At 36.1% G+C, this 26,335-nt stretch overlaps 1 long non-coding RNA gene across 1 annotated transcript in view; it reads left to right on the top strand.

The window, feature by feature from the left end:
• Positions 1-3,549: 3,549 nt before the first annotated feature.
• Positions 3,550-26,335, top strand: part of LOC147916052 (uncharacterized) — a 91,613-nt gene continuing 68,827 nt past the window's right edge. The window contains exon 1 of the long non-coding RNA XR_015553325.1: positions 3,550-3,709. This is a non-coding gene — a long non-coding RNA (uncharacterized LOC147916052). The remainder of the gene's footprint in view (positions 3,710-26,335) is intronic.

Raw genomic sequence — 26,335 nt, 5'->3', positions numbered from 1 at the left:
ATCAGGGTAATGTCAGCTTCGTAGAATGAGTTAAGGAGCTTCCCCCGCTCCTCAATTTTTTGGAAGAGTTTGAGAAGGATAGGTATTAAATCTTCTTTGAATGTTTGGTAGAATTCACCAGGAAAGCCGTCTGGTCCTGGACTTTTATTTTTGGGAGGTTTTTGATTACTGTTTCGATCTCCTTACTGGTGATTGGTCTATTCAAATTCTCTACTTCTTCTTGTTCCAGTTTTGGAAGGTTGTATGATTCTAAGAATTTATCCATTTCTTCCAGATTGTCGAATTGGTTGGCATATAGCTTTTCATAGTATTCGCTTATAATCTTTTGTATTTCTGAGGTGTCTGTTGTAACCTCTCCTCTTTCATTTCTGATTTTACTTATTTGTGCCTTCTCTCTTTTTTTCTTGGTAAGTCTAGCTAAAGGTTTGTCAATTTTGTTGATCTTTTCAAAGAACCAGCTCTTGGTTTTATTAATTTTTTGTATTTTTTTTTTTGGTCTCTATTTCATTTATTTCTGCTCTGATTTTTATTATTTCCCTTCTTCTACTGATTTGGGGCTTGGTTTGTTCTTCTTTTTCCAGTTCCTTTAGGTGCATTGTTAGATTGTTTATTTGAGATTTTTCTTGTTTGTTGAGACAAGCCTGTATCGCTATAAACTTCCCTCTTAGAACCGCTTTTGCTGTATCCCATAAATTCTGGCATGTAGTATTTTCATTTCCATTTGTCTCCAGGTATTTTTTGATTTCTTCTTTGATTTCTTTGTTAACCCAGTCGTTGTTCAGTAGCATTTCGTTTAATCTCCACGTATTTGTGGTTTTTCTGATTTTCTTCCTATAGTTGATTTCTAGTTTCATACTGTTGTGGTCAGAAAAGATGCTTGGTATTATTTCAATCTTCTTAAATTTATGGAGACTTGTTTTGTGGCCTAATATGTGATCAATCCTGGAGAATGTTCCACGTGCATTTGAAAAGAACGTGTATTCTTCGGTTTTTGGATGGAATGCTCTGTATATATCTACTAGGTCCATCTGTTCTAGTGTGTCGTTTAAGGCCAATGTTTCCTTATTGATCTTCTGTTTGGATGATCTATCCGTTGGTGTAAGTGGAGTGTTAAAGTCCCCTACTATTATTGTGTTACTGTCTATTTCTGTTTTTATGTCTGTTAATAATTGCTTTATATATTTAGGTGCAGCTACATTGGGTGCGTAGATATTTATAAGTGTTATATCCTCTTGTTGCATTGTTCCCTTGATCATTATGTAATGTCCTTCTTTGTCTCTTTTTACAGTTTTTGTTTTAAAGTCTATTTTGTCTGATATGAGTACTGTTACCCAGTTTTCTTTTCATTGCCGTTTGCGTGGAGTATCTTTTTCCATCCCTTCACTTTCAGTTTGTGAGTGTCTTTAGGTCTGAAGTGTGTCTCTTGTATGCAGCATATATATGGGTCTTGTTTTTTTATCCAGTCAGCCACCCTATGCCTTTTAATTGGAGCATTTAGTCCATTGACATTTAAAGTTGCTATTGATAAGTATATACTTACTGCCATTTTTTAACTTTTTTTTTTTCTCAGTGTTTTAGTAGTCCTTCTCTGTTCCTTTCTTCTTCTGTACAGAATTGATGGTCACTTTAGTTTGACCTCTGTCTGAAAGCTGTACTCTTTAACTCCCCTCCTCCCTGCTTTTATGTTTTTTATATAATATCTAACCTCTTTTTTGTGCTTTTGTATCCATTACCCTCTTATCATGGAAATAGATAATTTTTCCTATTTGTGGTCTTCTCTTTTCGCCTTAAATCAGTCCCTTTAACATTTCTTGTAACACTGGTTTCTTGGTGACAAACTCCTTTAATTTTTGCTTGTCTGGGAAATTTTTGATCTCTCCTTCCATTTTGAATGATAACCTTGCTGGGTAGAGTATTCTTGGCTGTAAGTTTTTTCCTTTTACCACTTTAAATATATCGTGCCATTCTCTTCTAGCCTGTAAGGTTTCTGCTGAGAAGTCAGCTGATAGCCTTATGGGGTTTCCTTTGTAAGTAACTTGACATTCTCTTGCAGCTTTTAGGGTTCTCTCTTTATCTTTAATTCTGGACATTTTGATTATGATGTGTCTTGGTGTGGGCCTCTTTGGGTTTATCTTGTTTGGGGCTCTCTGTGCTTCCTGTACCTGGATGTCTGTTTTCTTCCTTAGGTTAGGGAAGTTTTCATCTATTATTTCTTGGAATAGATTCTCTGCCCCCTTGTCTCACTCTACTCCTTCTGGGACACCTATAACACGGATGTTAGTGTGCTTGATGTTGTCCCAGAGGTCCCTTAGACTGTCCTCACTCTTTTTAATTCTTTTCTCTTTTACCTGTTCACCTTAGGTAATTTCTTCTATTCTTTCGTCCAGCTCACAGATCCGTTCTTCTGTATCCTCTACTCTGCTTTTGAGTCCCTCTAATGAATTTTTCATTTTCAATATTGTATTCTTCATTTCTGATTGGTTCTTTTTTATATCTTCCATTTCTTTGTTGACATTCTCACTGAGTTCATCTATTCTTCTCCCCAGATCAGTGAGCATCCTTAACACTCTTAGTTTGAACTCTCTGTCAGGTAGGTTGCTCATTTCTGTTTCACTTAGTTCCTTTTCTGGGGTTTTGTCCTGTTCCCTTACTTGGAATGTATTCCTTTGCCTCCTCATTTTGCCTCTTTCCCTGTGCTTGTGTCTACGTATTAGGTAGGTCAGCTACGTCTCCTGCTCTTGGATAGGTGACCTTATGTAAGTGATGCCTTAGGAGGCTTCCAGTGTGCTTCCCTCAGTTCTCAATGTTCCAGGGGTGACCCCTATGTGGGCTAAGTGTGTCATTCTGTTGTGGCCTGTTTGCTCTCCCTGTAGGCACCCAGGGACGCCGAGTTATGCTCTTGGCCAGCTGTTGTAATGCTCAGCTACTTGTAGTTGTTGTGGGCCCTTCAGTCTCTTTATGAGGTGTGGGGAGCCCCAGCACAGTTGGCTGTAAGTTCTAATACCATATTTGTGTTGCAGTATTTCTTTTAAGTGAGTAGGCCCCCACCGTGGCAGGTTGTTAGGCTCAGGGTCTTATAATTGCTGTAAGCCTCTAGCCTGTTAGGTCTCTTGTCAGCTCTCTGAGGATTGCAGCTGGGTGGGGCTGGCCTCAGGCACAGGAGCACCCAATTGCTTCAGGCTTTGGAAGGTGGGGCAAACCCCCTACGTGGGTCTTTGAGAAGCACAAGTCTTCTGCAGCTGACAAGCCCTGCCGCCCACAGGTCCACACACACAGTCAACACAGTCCTGCCCTGTGTGAGCGCCCCGACCTCCCAAAGCGGACCCAGTCTCTCCATGGCGGGAGCCCCACACACTCCGCCACCACCCCCCACTCTCCACCCGCTCCTTGTGCACACCCTGCCCTGCTCAAGTCGGCTCAGTTGCCAGGCTGCAGAGAATCCAGTCACTAATCTATGCAGGCCCACAAGTTGCCTGAGGGCTTGTTGTTGGGTGGGGCCAGTCCCTAGGGTGGGCTGCCTGCCCTGGCTGAGCTGGATTAAATCGGTGCTCTAGCGGGTGGGGCAGACCCTGGGCTAGCAGGCCTCAGGGAGAACTCCAATGGCGTCTGTGTCAGCACGCTCACACCAGGCCACAACAATGGCCGCTGCCAATGTCCCAGTCCCTGGAGAGGTCTCACCCCTCACCGAGATGCACTCAGGGCCTATTAGGTGAGTCTCTTTTCACCACAGCACTTTGTACCTTTCTTTCTGGTGATTTTAGGATGCTTTCTGAAATGGGTGAGTTTTCGCATGGGCCCTTTAAGAGCCGGTTTCAGTTTCTTTGTGAACCGGGTTTTCTGGGGGTGCTCCCCAATGTTTTAGTAGCAGGCACAGTCAGATATTATGCCGCTGGTCTCGATTGTGCTGGGTCCACAAAATGCCCACAGCGGGGGCGCTCCCGGCTCAGGGCCCCGCGCCTCCAGGGAGGGTGCGTACCTGTGAGCTGCTCCCGGCGGCCGTGGAGCTGGCGGCTTGTGAAGGCGGCGTTTTTCCTCTCCAGAAGGGAGTCTCTGCCTCTTCCACCTCAGTGAGGATTGTCCGTTGTTGCAGGAGTTCCTCTCATCCAGTTTTCAGTTCTGTCTCAGGGGTAATTTTTCCACGAGTAGTTGTAAATTGGCTGTGTCCACGGGAGGAGGTGAGTTCCGAGTCTGCCTACGCCGCCATCTTGACTCCTCTCCTCCATTACGGCTTTAATAGTAAGGCTGGTGTTCTCCAAATAATTCACCAGCTATCAACATACTTTCAAATAGTCTGTTATTCTGGACAGGCTGCAGTGGTTTTCAAACTGTGCTCTGGGGAACCTGACCAAAGGAGTTTCCAAAGAGGGTGAGGGAACTCTACCTCACTTTAACAAAAGAGCTCCACTTTTCTCTGTTTTCCACGCGAGATTAATTTAAAAAATTGGTCCACTTTGCTGATATATATTTTTGAAAATCCCTGAACTAGGATCTTGGAGCTTTCTTAGGGGGCCGTTTCAATTGAAATAAACAAACTCAAACTTCATTATTGTTTACTCAACAGCCAAAAATTTCTCTCACTTACATTACAAGATCACCTAGAATCGACTATAATTGCACTTTCCAAAATTTCCCAATCTCCCCTCAAAATATACCTCCACTATATTCTGGGCTGAACTGCCCACATTTATCAGAATACTTTAATGTTATATGATCTTCTGTCTCTGAAAATGCGTATGGTAATTCCCACCTATTTTAAACTCTGTTCTCATCTTTTCTGCCAATCTCAAAAAGCCAGTTTTCATTTCTGAACTGGCATCATTTTGTTATATTTCCTAGCTGTTACTTATATAACTATTATATTTTCCTCAAATAAAATAAAATTTATTTTTGAGTATAATTTATGTTTTGTGAATTATTTTTAAAAATTATATTCTAGGTAGTCTTGAATAAAAGCCTGTATTCAATGAATATTTTCCTTATCAATTGGTAGGTGTTTACTGAAGCACATATGATTACATATTATTTTTGTCATTAGAAAAATGTTGAATGTTATTAAATATAAGTAAAAGAAGCTTCTAGAAAAGCTTGCAGCCCTCAGCAATGTTTAGGTATGGTGTTATATGACATCTCATAATTTAAGATCATTTCTGTATTATTGCTTTATTATTATTGATTTATGTCTGGTCTTTCAAAACTATCAAAAACCAACTAACTAAGCAAAATATTCATTTTTTCCTTTGAGTTTCACAAGTCCATAAAGTGGGTTATTGAAATAAGATGTTTAAATTATTTTAGAACATCAAAGACAATTCTTGATTTCTCATTAAGTGCTGTATTAGGGTATTTAGATCTCAGTTTCTGAATAAAAAGTATAATGTCTCCATACTGCTTTCTTATATTTGGTATAGAGTAGTGAAAACTTCAAGGAGAAAATAATGCCAAAGCACATTTGCAGTAACAATAATGAGATTAGAGTCTCGAGAACAGCGGTATTTTGAATACTAGCTAGTGATACCAGTTACCCTTGAGTCATTTCAAAGGGCACAATTAATTCTTGAATTATGCTTGCTGTTTATAATACTTTTTCAATAACATCAGGGCCTGAGGTTTATGTAATTAGTTTACATCTGTTTCATCAATATAAGTTGCTCAGTCTGCAGTAAACACTGTGAGCTGCCTGAAGCAGGGGTCACTTTGCCAGACCAAATCTGGAGGGGTGGACTCTGAGAAGAGAGATGCCACGCCTAGTGACGTGAGACCAAGCTGATGGCACTCCTTTGTTTCATTTCCCCTGACCAACATTCTCTGCACTCGCTCCTGCACTCTCTCAGGTAGAACACTGAACCCTTTCTTTCCACCATACCCCTGTATCTGCACATGCCCCCTCCACACCCAGGATCAGGAGGTTCGCTGTTGTTTTCTCAAGACTCTCAGCTGAAAAAGAGTAGTTCCTCTCTCAAAAAGCCCTGAGCCAGCTCATTCGTCCACGCCCACTGAAACTCCCCCACAAAGCTGGGCACAGCTAATTGCAAAAATGCCATGGACAGATTAACCTTACTTTAATTACTTCATTACTAAATCCCTTCACCTTTGTCATATTCCATTGGCTAAGAGCAAGTCACAGCGTCCTCAAGTGCAGAAGGGGAGGAGACTGTTCAGAGTGTGAACAGCAAAGGAGAGAAACTCATGGGGCCACCCTGGCTGAATAGCACATTTAATATCAATGTACTAATATTAGTGTTTTAGTGTTATCTATACCAGTGTATTAATATTTCTATATTTGTGACAATCATTGCCGATGCTATTAAGTCAATACATATGTGTATGATATTTTACTGTATACTATTCCTTTCCTCTTTTTTTTGGTTTTTAAATAAAACATCAGATACTAAATCAGACCAAAGTGGTTTTTAACAATTTTATTTTTGGCTCAGTTTTAACCTTTCTCAGCTGTAAAGAATAAGTTCCCTCCACACTCAACACTATGGGATGAAATGTTAGGAAAACTAGCTGATACAGCAGGTGTGAGGAGCATTCATGAATTTTGAGCACCGTGACAATAAAAAAGTTAATATCAGAAAAAGAACAGCATTGCTTCTCTGTCATCACAAGCTGCTGTCATTAACTGTGCATAAACCATCTTTTTCTCAGAGCAGCATCCACAGAGAACACATCTGAAAAAGCTAAGTTAAAAATGTAGAAACGATCCCTGTAAGAGGTTACTTCTACTTTGTCTCTGTAACGAGCTGATTGTAATGATGGAAAACATTGATCCAAATCATTGTCCCATTGTGTATTAACTATATGTATGTGCGTGATTGTGATTACCATTGACTTCATTGTGTATTAACTGTGTGCTCTTGTGTATATGTGTGTGAGGTAATGATGACAAAGATAGCTAGACGAGTGTCCAGTGGAGAGGATGTAACTTTGAAGACAGATGAGTATGGAACCAGCCGACCTTAACAAGGTCATGACTGGAACCTACATCTGTGACTTTTGTTTAGAAGAACTAATATGTTTGTTTAGTCCATTTATTGGTCTAGGGTTGTGCAAAGCCACTTACCTACATTCTCGTTTCTCTATCACAAAAGTCTTATCAAGTCACTATTAGTATGCCCATTTTCCTCATAAGGAAACAGAGACTTAGAGAGATTAAGATACTTGCCAAAGTTATACCACTAGTAATTAGTGGATCCAGAGTTAGAGTAAGTTATCTAACTCCAGAAACTGCGCTTAAGTTACTAATTCAGGCTTTTCAACTGCAAAGTTATAATTGAAGCTAGGGAGCAAAAAATAAGAGGCCCTTGAAAGTGACTTAATTTCAGCTGCATTTGTTCATTCCCACCATGGCACACATTGCCCAAATAGCCAGTGTCTTTTTATTTTTTTTTATGAGAAGCTACCTTGTTGCTATATGACAGCTATTAATAAATGGTCACAATATCTATTTGGAAACAGTATTAACCCTACTTAAATATATCTTGCCTCTTAATAGGTTTCTTTTCACTGTTTGATAACTTCTCATAATCATCCTCCTCCATCTGTTTTTTTCCTTTGAGTCTACATATACTCCATCCTTTTATTTATCTATACTCATTCTGAGAAAATAAGACAAAATCTTTCCTATTAAGGGAAACAAAGTAAAAATGCAATTCATTAGAACGCGTTCATGTAAGAGAGGCAGATACCAACAACCTCCTGTAGTTCAGAAAAATGTGGAGTTGTTAGTGACTTTGGCTGTGGACCTTGTTAGAAGAACCATCTCGTAAGGCTAGCCCATGGTGAGTCAGAGGCAGGAATAAATGCCCCGCCTCCTGATCCCGTTCCTGACTAATCGATGTGATGTGTCCCGACACTAAGAGTTACACGTTAGGCTTCAAGCTGTGTGCTTGCATGTGTTTTCTCTCCTTCGTGATCTTTGTTCCTTCCATATTCCCAGCACTGGAATTGATCATCTTTGAGGTTTTGGTGATCAGAATTGGCTATACATTTGATGGAATCCACCGACAGTCAATAACCCATTGAAGGATATATGCTCTAGAGACGATTCTCTTAGAGACACATTTATACCTAGATGAATAATCCCCAAACCAACTTACTTAACTGAAACCTATGAAACTGAATGAGGAGAATAATTTCAGGAGACGGTTTGACTACATTTCTGCCCCACGGCTAACAACTTAGCTGCTTTGTTCTTACTATTTATTTTGAGAAGCATTCTGGTCTGGGTATGACCTCAGTAGAGCTTCCCTAGATCTGTCAGCCCAAATGACTGGATGCTGACAGGACTGGGGAGGTTAAGTGACTGAGACGGCTCTCGAAGGTATATTGGTGATGGCTATTATCTCAGGGCTGCTGAAAACTCTACCTCAGGTGACTTGAGGAAGAGGTTTTCTCAATATACCTATTATCAACATATTGTAGTTAAAATAAACATGGCTAACTGTATTGTGTCTAGTAAAATGCTGGACTCGCTAACCTTTTAATAGTCAGTTGACAAGTACTGCTTTGGAGGGAAAAACAAATCCCAATAGACCTCTTGCCTCTTCTTACCACATCTTTGTTTTCCTTTGGCTATTGAGAGTGTAAAGCATCAAGTTAGCAGTGACTGCAGGCAGGTGGAAAAGCATCCAGACTTGCTGAAGACCTAATGGGCTAGTCTCTGTAAGTGAAAGGATGACTAAGAAATGAGCTCCATTTTGGCAACTCCAAGTCCAGAAGTGCTGATAAAAATTAAAAAGAAATATAATTACAATGAGATGAAGCAAACAAATAACAAAAGCACGTGTAAACTATGGTGGTGGTGGGAAGCAGAGCACGCTTAACTATCTGTGGGCTTCACGAGGAGTCTTGAAAGAGAAGGTGACACTTGACATGAATTCTCCATTATGGTTGGGAATTTGAGTCTATCACTTGTAAGGTCTATCCCGCTTTTACAAATAATACGCACAAAAACTAAGAAGAGCTTCCATCTTTGAATCTCTTTTTCTCTTTCTTCTAGAGTCATTTGGGTTTAATACCCCAAATTACAAAGTTTCCAAGGAAGGCTTTGCCAATGATACTTGCTTCAGTATAAACAGTAGCCGCTCAGCTTCATGATTGCCATAGGAAAATGCAGATATATACGAGACCATAAAATGTGGAACAGTGCTGGAGGCCTCTGCTATTTTTATCTGTAGTGCACAGAAAGTATGACTTTTTTTTAAAAGGAAATGTCATTTTGGTGATGCGTTGCTGGTTACTTTCACATGCATCAAGGTGACTTTTAGACCAGTACTTTGCAGTGCCCAGACAATATCAGAAACTCAGAATTTTCGGCATCCTGAAAAAGTCTTAATGATTAAGACAATATTTTTTCAGATGATAGACCACACGGTATTGTTTTTCACTTACAGCTTTATGGTTCCGTTCTTTGAAGTAATAACTGCTCAGCAAAGCCAGCTGAGTGTCTATCTGTGTGTGTATCAATGAAACAGTGTGTATAAATTCTGAACAAGTCATGAAATGACTTGGGATCCCAAAACCCAAACACAGGAGCATTGGATGTGCTGATGTCAGTTTGAGGATGAGATTAATCACTTCAGAGTAGTATAAGTTCAGCTCTATGTGCTAGAAAATCAAACTTAGATTATTTTCAGGTTTGGAAATAAATGGGGTATTTTAGCATGGCACCCATATTTGTAGGTGTTGAAGTATTAGTAAGCAGGCCTTTGCCAAATTGGTAAAAAATTTTTGTTTTGGTTTGTTTTGTATTAAATTCGGGCTTGCCTACAATGTTTATGTGGTCAATAACCTTCAAATGCAGGAATTCAAATGGGGTTTTGCAATGAAATGATTAGAATGCACCTGTTTAGATAAAGTGTTATGTATGGATTTCAAAAATCCTGGTTAGCAAAAGTATGGATTCTAGAAGGGGTCTCCTTGCAAGACAAATAGAAGTATCCAAACTGTGACACATACAATGAACCTAAAAAAACATGATTCCTCAAATAAATGTTTCATTCTGGCATTTCTAGGTGAATTTAAAGAAAAAAAAAAAACAGATATTTAACATTCTATTATGTAAAAGCTTAGATTAGTCTGCAATCTACTGCTTATTATTTGTGAATTAAGAATGCCACTTAATCATTTTGAGGCTGTAGTGATTCCCCTATATAAAATGAAAAATAAAATAAAATCTCTAAATCTTTTCAGGTTAAAAATGTATATATGTATAACATCATATAAAGTCTCTTGCAGTTTCTTTTAGCTCTAGGGTCTGTGATTCTACTGATCACTACCTACTGGTTTTTAAAACAATCACTAAAAACCTATTGGTTTTTAAAACAATCACTAAAAACCTACTGGTTTTTAAAACAATGACATATAAACAACTATAAATCTCAAATTCTAATAAAATGTTTTTTATATTATAAAAGAGAAAAGATTTCCAACCTTTAAGATTACTCTGAATTTTCAAGATTTTATGACTGACAACAAACCTGGTGTTTCTAACATGTGACCCACCTTCTTTTTCCTCCTCCCCATTTGTGCTGACCTGTTAGTTCTTCCCTAATTACCTGAAACTCCATCAATGCTTAATCTTAATCCTTTTGTCAGAGGCCGTGTAAATAATGCTAGTGGGTGTCTCTGTTGGATGTGCCCTCTGGGGTCAATGAAGAAATTTTTTCATGTGAAAATTTGAAATTTCTCTTGGACTAAAGCCTGCATTATTTTCATAACTCACCCACAATTATGTCATCAGTGCTTTTTTTCCAGAACTGCCAGGCATAGAGTAATTGATAACAGAACAGCTATACTATAGAGTGACTGCATCTTTATGATAATAAACCACAGTTATAGTTTGAAACTTACATGAAAGAGAGATTAATGGGTCAGAAGAGGAAGGCATTCTATAAATCACCCCAGTTCGTTTATCCATCTCCAGTTGCAGGGATTGGTGAATGATTCTAGACATTTTACACCTTCAGTGATCAATAAGGGACAGTATATTGGACATGTTGAACAAGTTTATTGGTTGTCCTGGTCAGTTTATTTAAGGTTCTGTATGTCTTATGTCATGTTAGGAGGCAAAATTAAGAGTGCAAAAGGATGACTTTGATTTGCTTTCTGTGCCCAAATCTCTTTACCTCTCAGTTCAATCATTTCAACAACTAAAATGTGGGAATTACGATCCTGTGGGATGATGTAAGATTATTTGAAAAGTGCATTGTACTATTCAGATGCACATTGCTACATAAGTAGAAACTATTTTAATTAATAATGCATAAAACATTCTGAACGTCTTGGCAAAGAAAGATATTTTGAAGGTGAATTTGAGAATTAAGCACCTAATGAGGAGCCACCTTATGAATATAAATGGATTTATGGGATATGTTCATCAGTTTGAAGTTTAAGCAAAATTGAAAAGCTGTGACAGGAGTTTATTGTTAAGAAGTAACTTGAACAACTCTTTTAATTCAATGTGTCATTTGAGTTGTTGTTAAATAGCCATAGCTTAGTTTGAAATATAAAGTAATTATCTATTACAAGCATGCTATTGCTTATCTCCTTCAAAGTCTCATTAGTATGCAAATGACTCTAATTAGGTCACTGTCAGACAATATTAGTGCAGAGTCACTTTCCTTGGTGTAGAATGAAAGCTTTCGGTACCTAAATATTTATAAAACCGTTTCTGAAATCAGCTTTACTTAATTGGGATTATTCTGGAAGTCTTATTGGTTCCGAGGAAATAATCTCCAACAACAAAGAAAAAATTATTCTTTAAAAAGCTCCAATTTTTAATTGACATACATACATTTAGAATATTAGAGAAGACTATTCGTATTTGTCATATAAATTTTATTTTAAATTCTTAAATCACTAAAATATGTTTCTGTATATATTTATCATCTATTTTTTATGTATCACCATGAGAACGAAGGATTAACATGATTGCAACATGTACTTTAGAGAAAGTTTGGTTCATTAGGAATAATATTTTTAATAAAACAATAGAATTAACATCAATGGATATTAATTAATAAAACAGAGCATCCCATGGCTGCATTACTATGAATTCCATACAGTGGATTTTATTTATTTTTATTTTTATTATTTTTAATAATTTTATTTATTTATTTTTCCCCCACAGCCCCAGTAGATAGTTGTATGTCATAGCTGCACATCTTCTAGTTGCCTTATGTGGGACGCGGCCTCAGCATGGCTGGAGAAGCGGTGCGTTGGTGCGCACCCGGGATCCGAACCCCGGCCGCCAGCAGCAGAGCATGCGCACTTAACCACTAAGCCGCGGGGGCCGGCCCCATACAGTGGATTTTAATTAAGCTAAAAAAGATCTTTTTCATATGCCCCATCTTTGTAATCTACTCAGATCACAGAAGTTTTCTTTATTTGAACAGCCATAGCACGCTTTCTTGTATCATTCAAATTCTCTGACATTCTCTTTACTGTTGAACATAGTGTAAATCTAAAGCAATAATTTGGATAATGAACAGCAAGAAGGGGAAATAAATATTGTGATATATTTTCTGGGCATTTTAAGCCGAAGTAGTTTGATGTTACACCTCCTGAGTGATTGTGTTAACGCACTGTGAATAAACAGAGATGTTATTTGAAGGAGCTGATGTCCATGGGGAAAACAGAATAATCAGAGAAAAAAATGCAGGCGCTGCAGAGATTTAGAAGTAAGAGAAGATCATGGTTTAGAGAATTAAAGATGTGAAGAAGAATGAGAGAGATTTAACAGAAAGAAAAAGGAAAGATTAGCAAATACAGAAAGCGAAACTTGTGAGAAGAAGGCTAAAAAGCAGAAAAGTGCAGACATTTGAAGAAAACAAGAAGGAGTACAACAAGAGACAGGAGGCTGATTGAGACACTCCCCTTAGACACGGTGAAGGAACTTGGGTGCCAGAGTGTGCTCTGTATGTCTACAGCCATTCCCCCTACACCAGCCTTAATGAGCAGATCTCACTTCTCTTTTACAAATAAGGAAACCAAAACATAGAAAAATTAAATAATTTGTTCTGGCAAGTGGCAGATCTGAGCTCAAGGCCCGGTTCTGTCTCTTTCAGAAATACGTGTCCTTTTTTTGTAGACTTCTGTCTTAGAGGCATTACAGCAACAAGATTAAGAACATAGACTCTGGAGTTAGACAACCAGGCAGCCAGTGCTTGACTAGAAATGGGATAATGAAGATGTCATATTTCTCTAAGACAGTTTCCTTATCTGGGGCTTGTGAGGATTTAAAGAATTAAAGCATGTATAGGCTTTAGCCATAATTTCCGGACATAGGAAGCATTCAAAAAATGATATTTATTTTTGTTATTATGTGTCTAAACATTATGGTCCAGTTATGTTCATCTTATATACAACTTGTAAATGTAATTCACCCTTGAGCTTCTTAGATTTGTCCATTTAAGCACAGCTGCATCAAGGGAACCTATCAGCTACCAGGATGGACCCTCCAATGTTCTACAAAATAGTATCAGCTTTTCCTCCAACTAAATATTGAGTAATTTTTAAAGGATTCACCTTCAAGTCTTTTAAAATTATTAGATTGTTCAGAATTCCAAATTATTTGTATTCAACATTTTACTAACAAGTTGCTGATAGCAGAGGAATTCAGTACTCTGGGTTACTGGGTAGGTGGGTGTGCAATGGTTAAGGATACTACTACAAATTATTTTTAAAATTATCAAAATATAGTAAAGCACAAAATCACATAAAAACTATTTCCACTTGCAAGTCAAATAAAATATATATCAAAAATATAATTTAATTATCAAAACAATTACAAGTCAATAAGTTCCACATGACAATATCAAGTTAATATAGTGATTTTTTTAAATTAATTTGACATTTGTGGTGCTCTTGACTATTACGATGACTATTAAAAATTAGCATGTTTACCCTACTGTGTGTTATGTATGCAACATCTCACCATCTTTCTTTATGTGCAGAACATGTCACTTAGTGTTCCCTTCATGTGAATAAATCATTCATATGTCACATCAACATTACTTATGTCTTACTAGTCCACAACATTAAAAATAACATTATGTGTTGCAATGATGGACAATGAAATTTTGAAATATTAGATAAAAATGACCATTCACATCATGAGAATATGCTTATATTCTGTTTTTCATAGGTCATCATCAGAGTATAAAACACATATTTAAACATTTCTATTTCTACACTGTGGCACACCAGATATCCTAAAAACTGTACCTTGAAAAATCTCTGGAAGTTCCCTGTAAATTCTTTGCTAAGCTTCCAAGAGAATAAGGGAGACCAGAGAGCCTAAAACATCCCAGGGAGCAGGTCACCAGAATTCTAAACAGTCACTGAAACTGCCTGCCCTGAGTGTATCTGCCACTTGTGCTAACTTCAATGCTCGAGTGTTAATATTAGCGTAGGAGGCAGGAAACAGGGCCTTAGGCTCACACAATTGAATTCCCACAAAAATCTGGGGTCTTCAAGGTACTATAGCCTTGCTAGAAAGGAGCAGTAGACGAAAACAGGTTTTCTATTAAATGGGGAATTTTTATCTATATCAGTCTGGGGTCTTAGAAGGCAAAAGGTCTCTTCACAGAAAATTTATGGTGATTAAGTTTCTCTCACATAGGTTTAGGATTTGGATTTATATTATTTATGTTATTGTCATGGTCCTGGAAATGCTGGAGTTGAGAAATTAAGATAACATGATGTCAAGTTGATTGTTCCCAGGGGGGCCTGGCAGAAGCAGATGAAGGGTCTTCTGGAGCAATATGGCCTTATCCAGGCATCTCAGCAGTCTCGTTCCATATCCAGCATCTCTGGTCACTCTTTCATCTTTTTTTATTTTACCATCTATTTTGCAGTGTCCTGTGTAATTTCCATGTCACTACCTCTCTCTTAAGCTGTGCCTAACCTGCTGTTTAATTTATTTGTTGAATTTTAACATTACAATCATTTTATTTTTTTCATTCCTAAAAGTTCTTTTTTTTTTCTCTCTGATAATCTTTCCTGGCTTGTCTTTATTTGGGGACTCAGAAAAGGTGGAAAAGATGGTCTTGGAAAACACCAATGATAATTCATCAAGCACATCATAGATAGTTGTTTTGCATTTTATCTGATTATTACAATCTGAGATCCTTGGCTATCTGAATTAGTTGTGTTTTATTGTTGCTCCTGTTCACTCATGGTGACTCATTTCCTTCTGTGAGAATACTGAAGTCCTAATTTATGAATACTGTCTTCTTAGAGAGATTTATACTTGCCTTCAAAAGGTGCCAATGGAAGGAAGCAACCTGGAACATGCATCTAATTCCTTGCCTTTGGGTTTCCATAATCAGGAAGTATTAATTTCAACTTAAGAAGATAAGAGTAATCTTATTATAAATTCTCAGGTGGCCAGTGCTTCTTTAAGGAATTTTTCTAAGCTAAAACCTTCATTGTCTATTCAAATTTGTTCACTCAGATGACGAAAAGTACAAGCGATGCATAATCAGTTTTTAGCCACATCTCTTCCAAGTCCTGCATGCACGTCTGCTCACTCCTTTTGACTGAGGAAGGTATTGTTCTTCATTGACTTAGTCTCAGAGAAAACTGTCTACAATTTCAACATCCTGCTACATATATTTGTAAAATTCTATACCTATTTTTGAAAAAAGAATGGCAGAAAACAGAAAAAGTGAATGTTTATTAGCTTCACAGAGTTAGAGAAATGCCTTTGTTTACTTTGTTCAGTGATATGAGTCTAGAACAATATTTGGAATAGAGCAGATCCAGTTCTTAAAAGATTGAACATACGGGGCTGGCCCAGTGGCACAAGCAGTTAAGTGCGCGCTCTCCACTGCAGTGGGGTTCCCCGGTTTGGATCCTGGGCGTGTACCGCTGCACCGATTGTCAAACCATGCTGTGGTGGTGTCCTGTATAAACTGGAGGAAGATGGGTATGGATGTTAGCCCAGGGCCAGTCTTCCTCAGTAAAAAGAGGAGGATTGGCAGATGTTAGCTCAGGGCAGATCTTCCTCAGAAAAAAAAAAACAAGATTGAACATATGATCTCACTTATACGTGGAATCTAAAAAAAAGAAGCAAACAAAAAACACTTGTAGAAAAAATGATCAGGTTTGTGGTTACCAGAGGCAGGGTTTTGGGGGAGGAAGAAGTGGTGGAAAGTCGTCAAAAGGTAGAAACTTCCAGCTATAAGATACATAAGTACTAGGAATGTAATGTACAGCATGAACCTATAGCTACATACTGCTGTATGATGTGTAAGAAAGTTAAGAAAGTAAGTTCTACGAGTTCTCATTACAAGGGGAAAAATATTTTTTTTCCATTTCTTTTTATTATATCTATAGGAGATGATGGATGTTAACTAAACTTATTGTGGTAATCATTTCACAATATATGTAAGTTAAACCTTTATGGTGTACACCAGAAACTCATACAGTGATGTATGTCACTTATACCTCAATAATACTGGAAAAAAAAGATTGAAAAAATAAGCTTGTGTCACTTAATACAAATATTATATTTAGTATGGAAAAATTAGAAGCATCTTGTTTCAAATGGGGCGTGAAAAAGATGTTAATTATGATTGCTTTTACTGAAAGGATCTACAAATCACTAAAACAAATGAGTAGGTAGATAGTATAAGACACATATTTTAAAAATTAATTGTATTCCTATATGCTAGTCACAAATTACTTTTTTAACATACTTGAAAGATGCTACTTATAATAGTATCAAAAAAATATTCGGAAACAAATTTAACAAAAGATAAAGTCTTTTGTGTAGAGACATAAAACTTTTGAGAGATATTAAGGACATGATACAACATTCATAGTTAAGTCTCACAAACATAATATAATTTCCCCAAAATTACTCTATGAATTTAATGTAATATCAGTAATTTGCCACAGAATTTATTAGAAAGCTTGACAATCTTAAATTGTATTTGAAAGAGATAGTTGCCAAGAAGAGCTACGACAATATTACAGAAGATTAATATGGGGAAATCTTTCTACCAGAACCAAGGCCCATGAGCTATAATTATTGGTGTAGAAAAAATTAAACATATTTATTTATGCAATAGAAAACAGAGCCCTGAAAAAGAACTTCACATATAAGAAAGCATGAAATACAATAAAATTGGCATTGATCTTTAGTGAGCCAATGGTATCAAGAGCAATAATTAGTAACATATAGAAAAAGTAAAATTGGATCTCCACACCAAAGACAGAAATTAATTCCAGGTACTTTAAAATATTTACATGTAGAAAAAAAAAACCTTTAAAAATTGAGAAGATTATATCCAAGTATGCTGGCTATTTGTTGAATTTTTCTGTACTCTAACCCAACCTTCTGTGCTTTTTCTCTGTGTTGCAGAAAGCTACAAGTCTGAAAACTCTATTTCTTGGATTTCCTTCCCAGCTAGTTTCTGTTTTCTCTTTATTGTGTTTCTTTCTTCCATGGCAGTAACCAGAATTCAGTAGACTCCCAGCAGCACATGTCCCTGGCCTCGGTTCCTATGAGGGAAAGAGCATCAGGAGACCACAGTCTCCTGCCTCCTCCTAAGGCACGGCAGGAACACAGGCTCCCGGCTCTGCACATCAGCCATTCTAGCAGCAGCAGTGGCAGCAGCCTCAGCGTTAAAGCATTAAAGCTCTAGTGGGCTTTGGGTTAAGACTTCTTGTTTGTTTTCACCCCCTCACCTTTCCAACATTTTGTAAACAATTCACTGCATCACCTTCACTCTGTTTGAAATACTTAGAGGATTTCTGTTTTCCTCACACACTATTAGCTGATGAAAGGGAAATATACTTACATTCTTAGATCTGCCTAAAAAAATGTGAAGTATGAAGTAATCATAGAATCATAAACATTACATTTATGATAGAGATGATCCCTCAAATGAGGAAGAAGAAGGAATTATGGTGAGGCAGGGCAATCTTTACAGGCAACTTAAGCTATGTTGGCTATTTTTGATTACTTAACCTAAGTGCTAGGTGCATGGTAACTTTTATAAACATTTTATATATTTTTGAATGTCTTAAATTAACAAAATAATATATATTATTTTTATATATGATATATAAGAATATATAATGTAGAGTTCTTAAGAATATATCTTCAAGCCACAAAAGTCAATGTTTTCTGGTTTAAGAAACAGATGGAAAATAATTTGCCCACGTCCTTGAATCAGCTCTGCTTCTGGCCTTGCTCTGTATACTGTTTCCTTAACATGGCAGTCAGAGGGATCTTGGTTAGTGTTGAAGTCAAGCGATGGTATTCTTCTGCTCAAAACCCTCCAGTTACTCCATCTCATTCATAGCAAACACCAAAATCCCTACTATCCCCTCCTAGACTCTACATAGTCCAGCTTCTCATTACTGTTCTAACATCTTCTATTTGTTTCTTTGTTCTCTTTGGTCCAGCACGTATGTCTCTGGTCTGTTTCTTGAACATATCAGGGAGGCCCTCACCCCAGCAGGACATTCCTTCTGCTAATATCTGCATAGCCAACTTGCTCACTTTCCTCCCATCTGTACTCAAAATTCCCCATCTTGGAGGGACTTTCAATGGCTATCCTTCCCTCAGGCATCTCCGGTCTCATGAAGCATTATATTTTTTATCTTTTTTGGTACTTATCAGTTAACATGCTACTTATTTTACTTATTTTTATTATTACTTGCTTCTCCACTAGATCATAACGTGCATGGAAGAGAAGGATTTTTGCAAGGAAAGTGCTTGGCAATAGTAGGCATTTAATAAGCATTTGTTGAATGAAAGAGCATCATATCTTCCCACCGCAGTCAGAATAGATTGCCGTCGAATTTTTGCCATGTCGTTTGTCAACAGCCTTTAAAAGTATGGAGTATTTAAAAGAAGATTGGAGGAAGAATTGAAAAACCCACTTTAGAAAAAAAAAAACTGAAACTTTAAAGTATTATATTAAAGGTTAGGAATTGAATCTGAATTATCTTTGTCCTTAGCACTGATTTGAATGATTCTCTTTTAATTTTTAAAATCAGTTCCACTGGTAGTGTTAGCTTTGTTGTGCATTCACAGACTTAACCTCCATTAAACTAATTTTTCGGCGAGTTTATTCTTGTAGTGCAATTGCATACAGCACATAAAAAATTAGAGCAAAATCTACTTCTTGGAACTTTTGTGATTGTTTTATAACTATTGAAATTGATTCTCACATAAATGAATATCTCTAGGATGCTTTATTAGAAAATATCAGGAAAATTGCATTTCTGAGATACTATTTTTAACTGAGTGTTTGTTGGAAAATTTCATACATATTTAAAAAAATAACATCTCATGGCCAAATGCTTCTAGTGAAGATCATTTGCAGCCAAGTGGTTTTCTGATGACAAAAATATTAGAATATCATTATGTCATCTATTAATAAAGTACTATTTTTGCAATTTTTTGACACATTGAAGTAGGCTATCTGAGTGCATTATGCTGACAATCACTCGTGTTCAGTATTTATAATCTGAACATTCACGCTAAATGGGATTCTTTACAGAATCTTATTTATTTTTATTTAGTTTTTTCATAGCCAATATTGTAAACTGAAACTACCACGACTCGAAGATGGTACAGTAATAAATATAAAGATATTATCATGTTTTTCTCAGCTGAATGCACAGACACTTTTAACACTATTTTTCTGAATACAGAGGAATTTTCCTCACACTCCGTGCGTAGAAGTCTTTATTTTGTTGTTGCTATTTGTGGTGATGGTGAGAATGACTGTTGGCATTACATATTTAGAATCCCCCACTTAACTTTTATACTCTATGGAAGGCCTCTTTTTGGGTTATAAACAAATGTTATTAAAGAAACTATGTATGGTAACTTCACTTTCTTTTTCATTTCAATGATTGTAACAAATCACAGCCATCAAGTTCTTGGTGATGAGACACTCATGTGCTGTTCCTGTGTTTTCTATTGCTTGTCCCAGGGTCTCACTAGAAGGAGAGATAATTAAATTACTAAATTAAACAATGCAACATTCTTTAAAACTCAGTGATAAAGAATGAAGTAAAGCCTGGCATTGCGGTTACAGGTCCCAAGTTCAAGTAATACCTACTAATAAATCAGGGTCTCGGGCAAAATATTTTTTTATGTCAGTTTTCTTTTCTGTAAAGTTCTTGCCTGAACTCTCATGGTTCCACAGAAGCATCTCAGAGAAGTCAGCCCCAAATTATACTGGAGATAAACCATCTCCATTTCAACTAGAGAAGCTCTGCCTTTAACATATTTTATATCCATAATTCTAAGACTTTGGCATTTTGTGATCCTGTTGTGTTTATGTTCTATATTCCATGATCATCAGTCAGTCAGCATATATTATGAATCTGATAGTTGCTAAACACCTTTTTCTTTTTAATAGATTTATAAGTTTTTGTTCGTTGATTTGCTTGTTCATGTGACATTGTTTCAACAACCATTTGAGAATGTAGATTATGGATATGGAATTTTGTGTTTAAAAATGTGGAATTCATTAAAGGCAATATAAATATTAAAACTAGTCACATCAAGTTTGAAATTTCCATGTACAGCTCATATAAAAACTGCAAGCAAAAACAAGTTTGAAATTACATTAGTTTGATTACTTGAGGAACCTCATTTCACTAAATCAATAAATTCCAACCATTCTTCCGTCCTAACACCTTTGAGTGATGGGCTGCATTTTCATCAATAAGAGTGGCACTTTATTGTAGCATTTCTGATGTAAGAAATGGTCAGATTTGCAATTCCTAACTGGTTATATTAGTTAGACTTCAAGACCTGTCTAACCCCAAGGTGCACAGGTTCATAGAAGAGTCACCCTATGGCAAATAATTCTTGGTCACAGAACTATATTCATAAAATTAGAAAATTTTATTTATGAAATTATAACACTAAATTTGATATTAAAATAACCAAATTTCTACATAATCCTGAGTGCTGAAGAAATGGAAAAGAAATGTTACACTATTTCTTTTCTTTTTTCTGTTTGTTCCTTGATGCCAAGAAATATCACTTTTTTCCATCAACAGACATTTAACCATTTCACAGCATTTTTTCCCTAAATCCACAAGGAGAAAAATAATTACACTAGTCATGTAAAATTTCATAGAGGGCTCTGAGAATAGATATTCATGAAGAAGAATGTCTGAGGATATTGGACAGGAACTGTTAATAACCTTTTTCTTATAAATATTTTTTAACAACTCAAAAATTAATGTTAAGTTATATGAGTATTATATTACATATTTCTCCATATTTTATAGTGAAAATGTATGCATAAAGTAATCAGAAACCTCTCTCTGAGATGCTAAAATATACACTTTTTTGATAGTGATCACATAGTGTTTCCAACATTGGTTCCATCTGATTGAATGTGGTAATGCACTTGATTTAATACAGTATTGCATGCAAAAATATGTTATTGAGTGGCCAGCCAAGTGGCATAGTGATTGAGCTCATGCGCTCCACTTCTGCAGCCCAGGATTTGCGAGTTTGGATCCCAGGAACTGACCTATGCCCTGCTCATCAAGCCATGCTGTAGTGGCATCTCACATACAAAATAGAGGAAGATGGGCACAGATGTTAGCTCAAAAATCTTCCTCTTTTTGTTGAGGAAGATTGGCAATGGATGTCAGCTCATGGCCAATCTTCACCAACAAAAATATAAATAAATAAATATATAATAAAAAATAGGTTATTGAGTATGTGTTGCTTGAATTAGGATGCTTTATAAATATTGGGTATGCTGTTTTTTAAAGCTATTGGGGGCATAAATATCATCTAGTCCAATTCTAGGCACATAGAATGAGCCCAATTCTTCTTTCTTAAATATATGACTTCATGAATAACTGAGTAAGTAAATTAATGAATGAGTATTTGAGGCTGTTTAGTGGCTTAATTCTAAAGACCACAGACTCCGGGGTGTGATCACATGTATGACTATCCCTTAGTTTCTGAGTCTATAAAATGGGAAGTACCTGTCTAACATATTTTCCCATAGAGGTAGGAGATGAGAATACTACTGGCAGGAACTCATTTAACAAAACGTGGCAGGAGAGGGGAGCAAAGACGTTTGCAGGGGGCTGTGGTGCCTGAACTGAGGAAGACAGCAATCTGTGGTAAAACTGAATGAAGATTTGGGCAGATTGACAGTGTAAATTGTAATTCCCAAGTGGCTAGGCAGAGAGTAAGCCTCTCTGTAGAGTCTAATGGATGACGTGAGAGAAGGTCACAGAACAACTGAGAATCTTTTACAGCCTATACAGAATTCCAGAGGTTCCAGCTGTGGAACATGAGGGCATTGAAAAGGTGTAAAATCGGAGGTGGTAACATGACACTAATTAACTGGTTAATTTTATGGCGTCATGGTCATGACCTTGCTCATGAAAATCCTCAGCTTTATATACAAATGTTTTGCCTCTGAGACGATATGTTTCTAAGTTCACTGCAAATTAGTTCTCACAACACCCTAAAGGAAAACTCTTTTATGTTAAAAAAAATGTGTTGCATGGTGTGATGGAGAGACACCTTTTTGAGTACAGTCCCAAAAAACAGAGCTATTGATATAAAGGCTCTGTGTAGACACAAGAAGGCATGGCTAGTAAAAGAAAGTAAAAACTCATTTTTTTCCATCTCTGAGACATTTAACAGTAAATTACTTATTTTTAAAAGTACCTTGAAAGTGTAAAAAGGAAAAGTGTAGCTGAAAAAGAATCATCATTTCTATTATATGGAAAAAAATCTGATTGAATTTAAAATGTTTAGCTAGCACCTATGCATGCATACTGTGGAAGAGACTCACGGATAGCAGAAAATATGATGTTCATTTTTCTGTTGTTTATAGTGTAGCCGTCAATGAAACAGGGAATAAAAGTGAATCAAAAGAAAGAGGAGAATGCTGTTCCATTCATTTGATTACACACTGATAGATGCACTCATTCATTCATTCATTCTTTAGTGTTCCTTTTGTGTAACTTATACGAATTCGAAATAAAGTTTTGTTGCTTTGCTTTGTTTTGTTTTGTTTTAGATCTTCAGATGTTAGTGTTTTGAGATTTTGTTTCTTCCTTCTTTTCTGTCTCCTTACTTCCTCCCTTTCTTTCTAGAAATATCTTCTTGTTTATTTCTTTCTCATAGAAATATATTTTTAACTAAAAGCAAATAACATTGAAAACAATACCTTTGGCATTTTATTTTTATTTGGAAATTTTTTTTCCATTAGATTGCTCACTGCAATACTTTCTTAAACGTGTAAACAAATAATTTATATTCTTATTTATTTTTATGCCTTCTCCATTTACATGCAATAATTTTCCTCTTGTCTTTGTGTGTGTGTGTGTGTGGTGTATGTGCATGTGTGTGTGGGTGTGTGTATGTGTGGGTGTGTAAGTGTGGCTGTGTGTGATTGTTGGGGTGTGCATGTGGGTGTGTAAGTGTTTTAGAAGGAGAGGTCACTGAAACCTACTGGGCTTTGGTTTCTTAAGTTCAATACCTATTAAAATTCTCAGTGATGTCAGTAGATCCTTGGACATTACATTTTAAATCATTCTTGCATGTTTAAAAATAATATTTACTGTTACTGCACAAAGGGGACAATCTGCTCGTCGCAAGACAAAAGCCAATCATCAAGAGGCAAGATGGCGGGAGAGAAAGGGCATTTTATTACAGCTTGCTAGCAAGGGTGAAGATGGCTGACTAACGTCCGAAAGAACCATTTTGAAGGGGCACAGAAGCTTGAAGCAGTTATCTAGGCCAGTGGGTTACAGGTGAGGAGTTAGGAATGTTGACCCTCTGGTGTTACAGACTGGGAGTGGCCACACCAGATGGACTCTGTCCAGGAGCTATCACATTCATAAGGAACTCAAAAGAACAAAGTTATCATCTTATTGTAGCTGGGAGGTACGTGCACAAGCAGGGGTTGTAAAATCTACAGAGCAGTTAGATCTCCTGGAGGGTGCATAGCCAGCTGGGATAGTTAGTCAGAGGTCATTCAAAGTTACAATATGGTTTCTTTTCCATAATGTGGCTTCCCTTATGTCAACTTTGTGTTGAGCTGGTATTATTATGATCATTATGGAATTTTATAATCTGTTTCTGAAAAATTTAACAAACCTAACAAAATTATTTTTATTATTCTTACTTCCACATAAAACCTGTAAACACATATAGATATTTTTTTGCATTTTCCTTCCCAAAGCTACATATAATATTATATTCTGAATTTTTTAAATATTTTAATAGTTTTTTTAGAGAAGTTTTAGGTTCACAGCAAAATCGAACATAAGGTACAGTGATTTCCTTTACGCTCCCTATGCCTACTCAAGCATAGCCTCCCCCATTATCAACATTCCCCAGAATTTTAAAATTTAATATTATATCATAACATTTTAAATAATTTTCTTTTATATTTTAATTATTTTAATAGAAGCATGCTATTATCCCAGCTTTTGTACCATAAACTATTAAAATAATCCCTTATTTTTATATAAGAATTTTGCTTGTATAAATAATAGTAAGTAGAATCACTTTAGACATTTAATAATCTATTATCAATTATTTTCTAAGAATAAATTCTCCTGAGTTTACAACTGATTCAAATTGTGGATAGCATCTATTTAGCCCTTGTTATGTATTTAATTTTCACAAAAGGATTATATGAATATACACTGGTGCCTCCATTCAACATATGTAACATTTTCTTTATATAACTATATAATCAATTTTAATTTGGGTTAATTTAGTAGATAATGTAGTCTTTTTAACTACATTTCAATTTTTATATCTTTAATTACTCATTCAGAGAAACAATTTCCAAATGTCACCTTGTTTAAATTAAAAAAAAAAAAAACAAGCAAACAAACTTGTACTTTTAGAGGTTTTAAAAGTTATTAAATTCTATGTATATATAAATGAACTTGTTATACTCTTAAATAGTACCTATTATTTGTACAACATATAAGGTTAAATATCAGATGAAAGTCAAGTTGGAATTGGAGGGAAGATAAAAGAGATCTAAAAATATATTGCAGGGTTAGCTGAGGTCTACTAAAGGCAGAAAGCAAGCTTGATCTCAATAAAAGATTCACTATTTACTAAAAGATTCAATGAAGTCACTGAAGTATTGATAATTAATTCAATTTAGCATACCATTTCCTTGACTTTTCCTTCATATTTGCCTGCTCTCTTGAATCTCTGGGTCACTTTATATTTGTTCTATCTTTGTCCTGCTTTTACCCACATGCCTTGTCATTGGGTGGGCCTCCCAACTAACATAGAAATAGTACCATCAAGCTAAAAAGAATAAATCCAAAGCCTTAATTTGAACTATGTAAGAAATGCTTCAGACAGGGAAGCTATTGTATAATGAGTCAGTGATGCACGAAACACTTCCATAGTAATATAATTTCTTGAAGCATTATTCATAAATTATGCAGTGATAATTATAGTGGTAAATGAGAAAAAAAAAAAAAGAGTATAGCACCAGCCACGAAAGTGACAAAGGTAACATCAGAAATAATGTAATTTATAATTCTTAACAATTTCAGAAAACTATTGAATTTATTTAATAATATAGTTATAAAGTTGAATGAGATTTTAAAGTATTTCAGGGCAGGTTCACTCTCTCTTCAAAAGAATATTGATTCTAGAAGTTTGTTTAATTATCCAGATTTTATGTTATGTAAGAAATAATCAACTACATTTTATTATCAAAATATACGTTTTTCTTGACTTTTGACAATAAAAAAATGTTGACATTGATTTCAATTGCCAATATGTTTGGTATAAAAGTATCAAAATAAAGCTAAAACAGAAATGCCAGTCTTACAGACATTCTCACAACAGGACTCTTAACTCCAATTAGAAAACGTCAAACTAAAGATTATTCTTCTTGAACCTGCTCTGAGGTTCACTAAATTAATATTTTGGTGGAGTCAGGGAAGGAGAGAATTATGAGGTCCAGGGATTTTTTGGCTTGATGTATTCCTTTTATCATACTGGGTTTTACACTCTTCATCATTATCCAAGTGAGTCGATTAATGTCAGGAGTCATCAAGGAGCAAGAGAAGATCATGGATGGGTGATTTAATGGGGGGTTATAGGCTTGTATTATTTGTCAAACTCTGAAGTAAGTAAATATAGAACATATGCACGAATAATGCCCAATATTTTGGTGTATTGCTTCATTCTGTAGTATCAGATATGTTTGTCTATTCTCATAATTATATGTTAAAGCTTGAAAGATTATGATGTAATTCCTGTTTCAGATGTTCAAAGACGCAGTCAGACTAACTGCTTAAGCCTAGGCCTAATTTGTGT

Source organism: Ceratotherium simum, chromosome 10 (genome assembly GCF_057802395.1).
Source record: "Ceratotherium simum simum isolate JZ-2026a chromosome 10, ASM5780239v1, whole genome shotgun sequence".
NCBI classification, from domain to species: Eukaryota; Metazoa; Chordata; class Mammalia; order Perissodactyla; family Rhinocerotidae; genus Ceratotherium; species Ceratotherium simum.
This window is presented reverse-complemented; position numbering and strand designations above follow the sequence as displayed.